Below are 11,642 nucleotides of genomic sequence, written 5' to 3' on the forward strand. Positions count from 1 at the left end.
GTCTCACTCTCTGATCATTTAATGGGAAGTAGATTATGCAATAATTGAATGTTGGAACCAGTAGACACCCCCCCCCAGCAGGGGATACACATTATTTACCCATAAAAAATATTCCATTTATTACCATGTAAACTGTGATTAATTAAATTCACAGGAATTATTTCTGAGGCATGTAAATGGGAAGACTCCTGCAGAGGAAAAGCTGGGGAGCTGGTTCCATCCTGACAGCAACACAGCCATGGAGTGAGAGGAAGCCCTGAACTTGCCCCCATGACTCTTGTGCTACACAGTGAGGAACAAAGCGTGCAACGGAATGGGAATGGTGGAGACTGGAGTCAGTGTCTGCTTAACCCATCCAAAATTTCCATCTAGAAAGGCCACAACCTCCTGACAATCTGGATTCCTCCGTGCTAGGAGGCTGCTATCCCCTTGCACAGGCATTACAACACTCACCAAAAAGTGTATAGACTTAGATCATCATCCACTGCACAAAAGCCTCCATAAACATACCCAGGGCCTCACTGACTGTCTCACAGAGAACTCAGAATGGATCCTAGATGCTGACTGAACCTCTTTGTTCCCTTTCTTCCTCCACCCCAATCAATCAGCAAAACATCACGAGATCAGCAGCTCGCCTACCGATCTCCAGTGGAATCTGACATCCACACAAGGCACTTGTCTCCTGTCTTTAGATCTGACGTCCACTGCTGGCAATACAACTTTCACTGCAAGAAGCAAACACATCGCAGCCTAAGGTTGCAGTTATCTCTGACGAGCCAGAGGGAAATTTTAGAGGTAAATAAAACAACAGTAAAAAATATTGGCCCTAAGTGTAAACCTATGTCACATGCAATTTCTTACCTAAAATGTGTCAAATTTAGGATAACATAGACATGTAAGAGTGGCCACATGAGTTCAAACCTAAAGTCCATTCAGCCCAAGATCCTGCTTTTGGCAACAGACAGAAGAAGAATCTCTAGAGAAGAATGTAAGAATTAGGAAAGCATGTAGCAGCACGTCCCCAGCCTCTAGTGCTGTGCATACAGTTTGGAAACTTTGTGAGACAGAGTGGGGTGGGTCTTTGATATTTAATATTCACAGATGGATTTTTCTTCCACAATTTTATGCTTTCATTTTTTGAAACTTTTAGCACCTACATCATCCTGGCGCAAGGAGTTCCACAGCTCCAGTATGCACAGCGTGGATAAGTATCTCCCTTCTTTTTTTTGCTTTGAATTTGACATATGTATTGTCATGTCCTTCCCTCCACCCCTAGCTCCTTCATGAACAGAGACAGTGAACAATCATCAGGAACAATTCCTTCCTCATCCTTCCTATTCCACATGATTTTATACACATATATTCCATTTAACCATCTCTTTTCCAAGACAAAGCTCTCCTCATAAAGAAGCCATTCCAGATCTCTGATCATCTTTGTCTTTCTTGTCTAACGTTTTCTAGTTCAATTCTTTGCTTTCTGAAATGGGGGAGCAGCACTGCATAGAGTATTCAAGGTGCGCAACACCAGGGATTTATGAAGGACATAATCCTGTTACCTGTTTTGTTCCTTCTCTAAGAACACCTAACATGTTATTTACTTTTATGACTAAGTGCTACGCCAGCATTTCCATGTAAGTATTTATTACAATCCCAGGCCTCATTCATGACTTAACAATCACCTCTGTACCCATCACTGTATACACAAAATTAGGATTGTTCCTCCTTCTGCTCATCACTTTCTGTTTCTCTACACTGAATTACATCAGGTCAGTCACTCACTACATAGAAGAGTTTCCACAGTGCTCTGCAGTGAACTCCTATTTTTCCTACCTTGAATAGCTGAGAATTGTCAGCAAACACAGTCATTGTTCGTCCTTTTCTCCAGACCATGTACGAGTATGTCAAACAGCTGAAGGACGGATCCCCACAGGATTCCTCTGGTGACTTCCCTTCACCGTGAAAACTGGCCATTTACTCCTATATGTTTTTTAAGTTATGTGTCCATCTGGGGACCTGTCCACTCATCCCATAGCTGCTTGATTTATTTAGAAGCCTTTCAAAAGGGACCTTGCTGAATTCTTTTTGGAAATCCAAGCGGAATACATAAATCCAGTTCTTCTGTCCCTCATGTTTGCTGCCTTCTCCAGAGAACTCCCAAGACATTTGTGAGACATGCCTTTCTCTATAGGAGTCCTAAGTCTTCAGTGTGTCACATTTACTCATGTGCTACTGACTTCATGCATTCCTAAAAGAACAAGACACTGATTCCTCCCGCACCCCATGCCATCTCCAGGTTTTTCCTGATTAGGTTACAATGACTGGTGCACAGGGAGTTTTCCCACGTGGTAGCATTGACATTACCTGGGAATATTCAGCCAAATGTTCCCATGAAATCCTGCCTGAAGCTGCACTGAGCAGCACAGGACGCCTGGGAGAGGTGCCCCCACTGCGGAGGTGTGTATCAGAAAGGTCAGAGGTGGTGCAATGAGGGGCAGGTGAGCACTCTCATCCCATTTGCATGATGATGCTCCTTCTCCGGGGGCACAAGAAAGCTCCCTGGCTCTAGGGTGCCAGTCCACAGCTCTGCCATTGGCAACGGGCTGTTCATCTGTGTCCACTCACAGCTTTTAACATGCTCTGCCACAGGGACTCATAAAACCAGCTTCAAAACAAGGGGTTCGGTTCCATGCTCCGAATAGCGGCACAGGTGCAGCATACAGCAGACTGAAAGAGCATGTGTAACTTGGGAGCCATTTGACACAGATTTTGTTTAATTTCTTAGAGTGAAGAAGACAGAAGAATATAGGATTCATCACTTTAAATTCTATATAGTGACAAACCAGCAAGTGCATTTAAGAACCGAAATATACTTTATAGACAGTAATGCATACTGTTAAAGTGTAACCTAGTATTTGGATTATCAAAGGCAGAGTCTATCAATTTTTGTTTTTGTATTAAAGTTGTTTATTCCATCTGTTGAAAGTGGCTCTTTGTGATTTCACAGGGCATTACACTTTATGTGTCTTATTTGCTGCACCCAGAGGAATTTCATTCTGCTACATTAAAAAATACCTTGGGATGCTGGCTAAGCTTTTAACTTTCCAGAACACGCTGTTCCATGTAACTCCATCCCAGCAGTTACCATCTTTGAATGTCTAATTTATACGTACATATACATATATAATGTAATTCACATGTCATATTGCCTTTGTCACAATGAGGATTCTGTCTCTATCCCGTTGTGCCAAATCCATGGTCAGCAGCCCAGCTTCTACCACACTTGTTTGGAAGGGATACACCTGATCTCTGAAGCACACTTAGATCTGTATAAGTGCTTTTGCTTTCTTGTGCACTACACACAGGTGGAGAAACAGGAAACTACATCAAAGTTCATTTTTCTGCAGATGTCATACAGATGCATACTGCACACACAGACACACGTGGGTATGCTTTCACTCTCATGTTAATCTTACTTTTTTCTTTTAAAGTAAAGTACAGGTCATTCTAGCTGAGTGTTACCATGCCAAAGCAGGACTACCTCTTATTAGAGGATCATCCCAATTGTATCACCATGACTACTATCCATTACAAGTGCCATCACAAAACCCACTTCCAAATGCATCATCTATCCTCCCTTTAAAACCACGGCAACCAAACACCAGCAATTTTGCCTCAGTAGTAAGCCTGGTGTCCCATTTGTCCCAAGCTCTCAATGCCTCTAGCTCCCTGCACGCTTGCCCTTCCTGTTACTGTCACTATATTGCATTGGCATTAGATCCTTATTCTGAAGGATCTTGCTACAAAATAGATTTGGGAAAGGCTTAGCGTATTGCTGAACCTAAGCTTCTGACTGGGTCTTCCCCTGCTGCATTGTTGCTTCACAAAGCTGTTAAGAGGAACTGACGGTTTAGCTTGGTAGGTGGTTTGAACCTGCTGTGCAACACACACTAGCAAAAGCGGAGAAGGGGCTAGGTCCTGCACAGTTGTGCGATCTGGTGGACTACCTTTTTAGACCATCACTATAGTCCACAGTTTCCATACACAAGCTGTGTGTAAAGCATAGCTAGGTGACTCATTGTGAAATGTAGCCCACTCCCACCATGATGCATATTACATTCCTTTTAAAGTCATTATGGAGTGAATTTCCAGGGCAGAGGAAGCTGCACAGCATTTTCATGGTTTGTTACTACATGAAGGGATCCAGCGTGCATGCTGCTTCTCTAATCTTCACTGCAGAGACCCAGAAAGTTCTCTTCCCCCAGAGCTCCAGCCTGCTTGAACTAGAGAGTTGCTCACAAATAAACGGAGGATATTGCTTCTCAGAATGTGGATGAAAACACACCTTAACTTTTCTATTCATTCTCCTCACCATGGCAAATAGCTGCTCATTTTCAGAGCACAATGGGAGCATGACCTGACTTTGCAGGATGCCAACCAATCCTGCCCTGGCCAGCCTCTCTGAATGCTCTGTGAGGAGCTTTGCTGCCACCGGCACCATACAAGGTGGGTACACAGCTGCTCAAGAAGAGTCAAAACCAAAATTCCACTCTATATCAAGTGCAACATCTTGGAACAAGTCAGGAGGAGGCAGCAGAGCAGCCAGGGCTTCTGCCACTGCAGCAAGCGTCCATCTACAATCTTCCTGTATGGAGAAAGAAAAAAAAAAGTGCAGTCTGAGAAGAATGACAGAGAACAATGCTCAGAAACAGCCCAATGAGTTCCGGCGGGCCACCCACAGACCCACAACAGGGTGGAGCTTCTTTTTCCCTGCCACAATTTAAGCAGTGACACCAAGCTATATACAAAACAGAGAGATGCTGGGCATCACAGGCAAAACTGAGAAGTCTGAGCTTGATGTGTTTCTCTCCTACATTTTCTCACAACCTCCAATATTATTATAGTGACGCACAACACCAGAGAATATAATTGCTGGAGTGATTACTTACAGCCATTACATTAAGCTTTAAAATGCTCCTTTCAAATTGAACAATGTTTTTTCAAAGTCAACAGCTGGTTCACAGCTTGAAAGCAGCAGTTAAGATAAATTAAATAAAAAGGATAATAAAATCACAGACTAAATTTAATTTCTGAAGCACATGCAAACTCCAGCAAAGCCTTTAAAATATCTTTTAAAAACATCCACAGAAACAAAAGTCAATACAACCAACAATTATACTGTGCTCATTAATAAGAATGTGATGTATGAACACAAATAACTGTGTACACTTCTAAATATACTTAAAACAGAGCACAAAAACAAATTCATGAAGCATTTATAGCCCTAGTCTGGGGGATAAATCAAACAGAAGTTTCAAATGAGATCTGTAAATCTTGGGAGGAAGAAAAAAAATGTTTATATATATACTCTTCTTCTTAAGGTACCTAAATATATATAAACTGTGGTGAATGAAAATGACACTTCCCTACCCTTAGGATAAAAAGGTGATCTGCTGTGCGCTCAACATCAGTACAATGCCAGGAGCCTTTATCAGCTCTTGAAATAGAATCTATGATTCTACTTGAAATAATCTTGAAATAATCTTGAAATAGAATCTATGATTCTACTAGAATGACAGGCAAGAATGTCTACTAGAATGACAGGCAAAACTTACATTTCTAGAGTGTACAACTTCATTTAAATGCCAAGAGACTTTTCTCTGGCCTGATCTTCTGTTTGCCATTGGGGGAACACTATTCACAATTCAAACGGCCTCTGCTGGGCTAGCAATGAAGTGCCAAAGCTACACATCCATTCGGATGAGGCAGACAAATGTAAAGGAGCCATGCCCTGCCTTTCTTCCACACTTCCGTCAGAAAAGCTTTCCACCTACCACACCGTTCAAACAGGTCAACTAGCAAGCAGGCTGTCTCTTTGCCTCCATCCTTTATATTGTTGATCAGCTGTTCAGCATTTTACATCCTTTCTCACTTGAAAAAGAAAACAATGCAAGAATCAAGAATAAATATTCCACCTTCTTTATCACAACTGGGGTTTTTGCCATATCAGAAAGGCTGTTTCGCATCAATGCTCATTAGCAAGAAGAAATATCCCAAATCAGTTTTCCTTGTAAATCTTTCCAGTAGGCAGACAGATTTGGTGCCACAGTTTTACAACGCACGTATATGAGACAGGTATATTGCAACAGACAGGTATATTCTCTGAGTTACACACCATTTTCCTTCCTTCCCCGTTGTTCATCCCTTGCAAGCAGCAATAGGGACTATGACAGAAAGAAGAGATTAGCCAGCCACTTGCTCTAGAAATCACTGGGACTACCTGTGTAGTAAAAACTGCACTAAGTACACATCCAAAAGAATGAGATGAATATGTAAAGGAGGATGTACCTCATTACTTAAGGAGAGGCATCTCTGTGAAGGTGGTTTACACCAAATATTTTCCTACACTTGGCGCACAAGCAAGATTTTGGCAGGTACTCGTAACAAGAGGACGTGTTGGCTTATATTCTGTATGTGGTTCACCTCATCTACATTTATCTGCTGAAAAGGCAAGAAGGTCATCTAAGCTAATCTTTTAGCTTCCTTCTGTAGCCTGAGGAGAGAAACAGACACCCAGAGAAAGCAATTTATTCCACTTGCTTGCCTACCCTAAGTATCCCATCTCAGGCTGGGATGGATCCCTCTCTCTCAAACAACTCAAGAGAGCCTAGAGGATCGGCTTAGGCTGGACACCTAGTGGAATCTGACCTAGTCTAAAATTAAATCTCCTACCTAGGGTCCAGCTGAGACAACAGAAAGAGTACCGACTGCTATAAAGATTTTTTTAAAGATTTGTTGTAAAGATTTTTTGTTTCTTTTAATGTTGAAGGAGCTGTCTGAACACGTTTGCAAATATGAAGGAGATTCAAGTTGATATAAGCAAAAAAAGAAAATAACTAAATTTTAAAAATAGTCTAACTTACATCATTTCCATCCAGCAAAGGTAGCTAAGGCTACATATGTAAGCAATACTAATACTGACTATGTCTCAGTTGCATCTCAGCACTGACACATATGTCCCAGATGGATGTTACATAATGTTTCTGGAAAAAATAAGCGTTTTCCAGTGATTTCTGAAAGTAGAACTGGGTGTGCTGTTATAGCCTGCTCCAGAAAGAACATTGTGTGTCCTACACACTGCAATGAAATGCATTCCAAAGTGCCATGCAAAATGTCACCTTATCTCGCTTAAAGTTATTCCATCTAGTAATATCAGAGAAATTATGACAATATGTTGTTCTACATGAAAGTACATGACAGCGCTATTTGTGAGACCTGGCAGCTGCCACTCTCAGCAGAGCAGATGGCAGTGTTAAAAACACAATGCAGGGAACAGGTTGATAAAGACATATCCGTCATTACACTTTCGCTGTACAATTACACTCAGCTCCATGATACAATCGAAATGCATGGCTGTGTCACTCTCGAGCAGGAAGACCTTGCATATCAGGAAGATAACTCTTGTATAACAATTAATTCTGTACATATTATTAATCAGAATCATTCATCTCCTGCCCAGGAGCAGAAAAAGCTAACAGGAAAGACATCCAAAGTCTTTCAAGTCTTATGTGTTCATACTTTCGTTCTTGCAGAGGGAGAGATAACCATTCATTCCCTATAATGGAAAATCAGAGTTAGCCATGATAACAAGCACTCTCATGGCTATCATCAATTTACACTCCCATCTAAGGACCAGAGGGCATGTTACCTCCCATTTTCACTTCTTTTTTTCCCCTTTTTTTTCGGGGGGGTGGAGGATGGGGCAGGCATTTAATGAGTATAATGCTCATGGAAGGTACGAGCCAACCACTCCTGGAAGCAGAAACAGTCTACTTACCCTAAGGCACACACAGCACGGCAGCAGCAGTACCAGCCTTTCCTCCCCCTTCATCCCTGCCCCAGGCAGAGAGGGCCATTGCTAACACTGACAGGCACTTCTCTGCTGCGATGGCCCGTAAAGGCATACACCACCCAGGCCAAACATGACAGCATCTTCCTGATGCAGATGGCTGGAGGGGAATTGATTGCCATCATCTCATAGAAGCACCACAGTCATAAGTAGCAGTCACTACCAGCATGGAGACAGTAACCCTGACGTGGCAGAGCTTCAGGTGCCCTCAGCAGCACAGTGGCTGGACATCAGTCCTGCAGGGAGACCGTCAGAGCACCAACATCAAACTAAACAGCTTTCTCTCACTTTGCAGAATGAAGAATCTACAGATGCCAGTTCAGCTTAGATCAACCACTGGAAATACTGATTCAGAGAGCAAGGATGCTAAACAATATTCATAGCTTGTTAACTCCATTACGACACTTGGTTATAGTAAGGCTTTCTTTCTAAATGGGCAAACTAATAAAATCAACTAGAATTTTAAGTTCCAGCTGAAAATCTGTTAGCTTTTGTAACAGAGAATCGAGACCTGAGACACAAACATAAAATGCATATATAATGTTTACTTTAATATATGACCTCCAACCATACTTTTTTAATGTTGATTCCATCCTTGCTTATTAAGTAATCAAAGTAATTAACCTTGCAGTACATATGTACTAGTTTTGAAATGTCTGTATAATAAACAATGAGTGTTTTTAGCACTACATATGTTCTTACAAGACATTAGTGGAGATCACTTGTATTTTCCAAGATAAACAAAAATTAATCTCTAACAACACAATAATTAATGATATGCAATGTAAGACCAATGTACTGGTAATTAACATGACAAAATATAACATGGCTGATACACAACCAATAGACACAGCTAAATGGATATATAATTGAAATAGTTATGAATAAAGATTAGCAGGTTTTAAACCTTTGTATAGTCAGAGAAAGAGCTGCTTTCCTAGGAAAACGGTGCTCATCTGTCACTCATTTTGCTTCTACTAGAAGAAGAGATAGTAAGCCTGATAATAACCTGTTAAGATATTCTACTTGCAATTCTTATATAAGATTGGCTATATTATTACATTTAAATCTTGTGTGGTTTACTGTGCAAGCAAGTATACATTATATGCTGATACAATTTCAAAAATTTGAGTTAGTTTAGGAAACAAATAATTAAAAAACTGGCATCTAACTAGTTCGTTTTATGTAACATTATACAAGCCTAATAAAGAGAGCAGAGCTGACAACAGATGGAACCCCAAAAGACGGTTATGAGGTATAAATTATCAGGAGATATTATTCAGCTGTGCCATCTCACTCCTGCAGCACTCAGAACTTGGCACTTCCCATGGAAGGTGGCAACACTGATCTTAAATGCAACTGCCTATACTAACACACAAGGGAATTAATCTTATGATGGTTTGAGAAGTGGAGAAGTTTATTTATACCAGAAGCCTGGCAGCCTCTAATTCCCACTCACAACTGCAATTATTATTCATCATAAAAATACCTGATTGTTAAAAATGTGGCTGCAAACCTTGGATTTCTGCAAGGTCCACCTCATTCCCCACGCCCTGAACTGGACAGGCCACATCTTGCAGGTTGTTTTTGAACTTTTATGCTTTCCACTTGCAAAGGCATCATGGAATTCTGGATCTATGCTCACCTGACATGACTAGAGAGTCCTTTTCTTTAATAGCCCACTACAGTTACTGCTAGACCCTCTTTCCTTTGTACAAATAATTGGCCAAATAATACCATTTAGAGGCCAATGTGTTTTAGGGTCCCACCTTTACATACCATAGCAACACAATGGCAAGCTAGAGTGTAAGCTTAATAAGATGTATATAAAATTAATATTTCTGAAGATACAGGATTTATAAAATCTTGTGACAGCCATCAAAATGTTGTGAAATGTTACGAAAGTTTCAGTGTAACTTCCATAGTTTCACCTTGGTTTATCTTCTTTACAAAATGGGAAGGAGATATATCAAGATTGTAAATTTTTCATTTGTTATCATAGATTTTATTTTATTTAGAAGCAACTGCAGTAACTCTGATGAACACAAAGTAAATTCCAGCTTGGGAAACCACTACCACCGAAAGTCACAGTGGAAGGAGACACTAATTCTCAGGACAGGCTTTCCGCATCAAGCTGCATCAGGGCTGGTCTCATCAACTGTCAGGATAAGGGCAGAAGTCCCACAGAACGCATCTTCTGATGACTCTTTCGCAAAGCACAGGTAATGACGGAACAGATCACCTCCCTTGGTAATTCCAGACTGCTAGGCTGCCAAAAGGGACACGGAGTTCCTGAGGAGCCGAGTGGCAGCCTGAAGTCCTGAGGAGATGGCAAACCTTTGGTGCTGCTGTTGTGCTCCTGCAGTGACTGTCCAAGAAATTACTCAGTATAAGAACACACCTCAATAGAGCATCAGAAAGGACCTGAGTCACAGCGCACCTGGGGTTTGAGACAAGGTGGTCCAACAGCAGAGCTGCCTCACACTCAGATCCCTTTTGCCTTTTGCCCACTCTGCTAATATTATTGGAGAGGCAACTGACGGAAGCCACCAGAGAGAGCTGCTGTGCTCTGCATGCTATTGCCTATGCCGGCCAAGCACTGCAGAAGTGCTAGAATTAGGCCCAGGACGCTCTCCAGAAACGCCCTTGGCATGGCTGTATGTGACGCGGTGGTGGAGAGGGTTTCATCTTTAATAAAAGCTCCAGACAAAGTCAACCCATCTGACACTATTTTGCCCATCAGCAGTGCAAGTAATTTACAAGTCCCTACTTGGGTTTATATATTTGGGACATCTGTTTAGTTTTTATTACTTCTGGCCTTGGCTCCCACACTCCTTCACAGATCAAATAACTGCTTTCCCTATTTGCTAATTCCACCAGCTGGTTATTACTCACCAGACTCTTGCTATACTCGCCTGGGGAAGAATCATAAATAAATGTGTACAAGCAAGCAGATGCTGTCATTTTAAAAATTGATCCACCTAGTAAAAATGTCCTACTTAGGACTCAAGTGGTAAATCACTTAGCATGTGTCTTGATGACATTTTAATAAAATCAAAAAACAATCGCAAGACTTTGTTCATTAATTCAAATTAGTAAATGAGGAAAGAGCGTTATAAAAGAGAATATTACTACAAATAAATAATTAAATTCTGAACAGGCCAAACACCTGCTCTTTCCAATGAAGACAAAGGCAAGATAAGATACAGAGCATTTTTTTTTTTAATATTTGGTGTAACTAATCACTTTTCCACCAGTGGCAGACAAGGTAGCATCAAGTAACCACGGGTCCTGGAATCTATGACTGTGAACAGAAGAAAGAATACATATGGTTTATCAGACTTTATTATCTCTCTTAATTGTGTGCCTGTTAATTTGTTTTTTTTAAATAGGTAATTTCTTTCTGAATGTCAGTGCTAGAAGAAAGTGAGCTGCCTGGAGCATATTTAAAAAATACATAGAATATAAAAGAGAACAAAAAGTGCTTTGCAGACTATACCATAGGAAGCAGCAGGGAAAAAATCTTGGTACCAACTTTTCCTCCGTGTTTTAAAAGGGACATCTTTCTGCAAGATCAGGTAGTTTGGCTGCCAGAATCTTTAAAAAAAGGTATTTCTGATGAAAGAACAAAAAGTTTCAGTGAGGGGGCAAAAACCACAGGGAAATGGGACCCTTTTTCACATCAATTTCTGCAGGTTACACAGATGACAATAATCTTTGTTTGTTGGCAGCAGGA

This window comes from Pygoscelis adeliae, unplaced genomic scaffold (assembly GCF_000699105.1).
Source record: "Pygoscelis adeliae isolate BGI_AS28 unplaced genomic scaffold, ASM69910v1 Scaffold173, whole genome shotgun sequence".
In the NCBI taxonomy this organism is placed as follows: Eukaryota; Metazoa; Chordata; class Aves; order Sphenisciformes; family Spheniscidae; genus Pygoscelis; species Pygoscelis adeliae.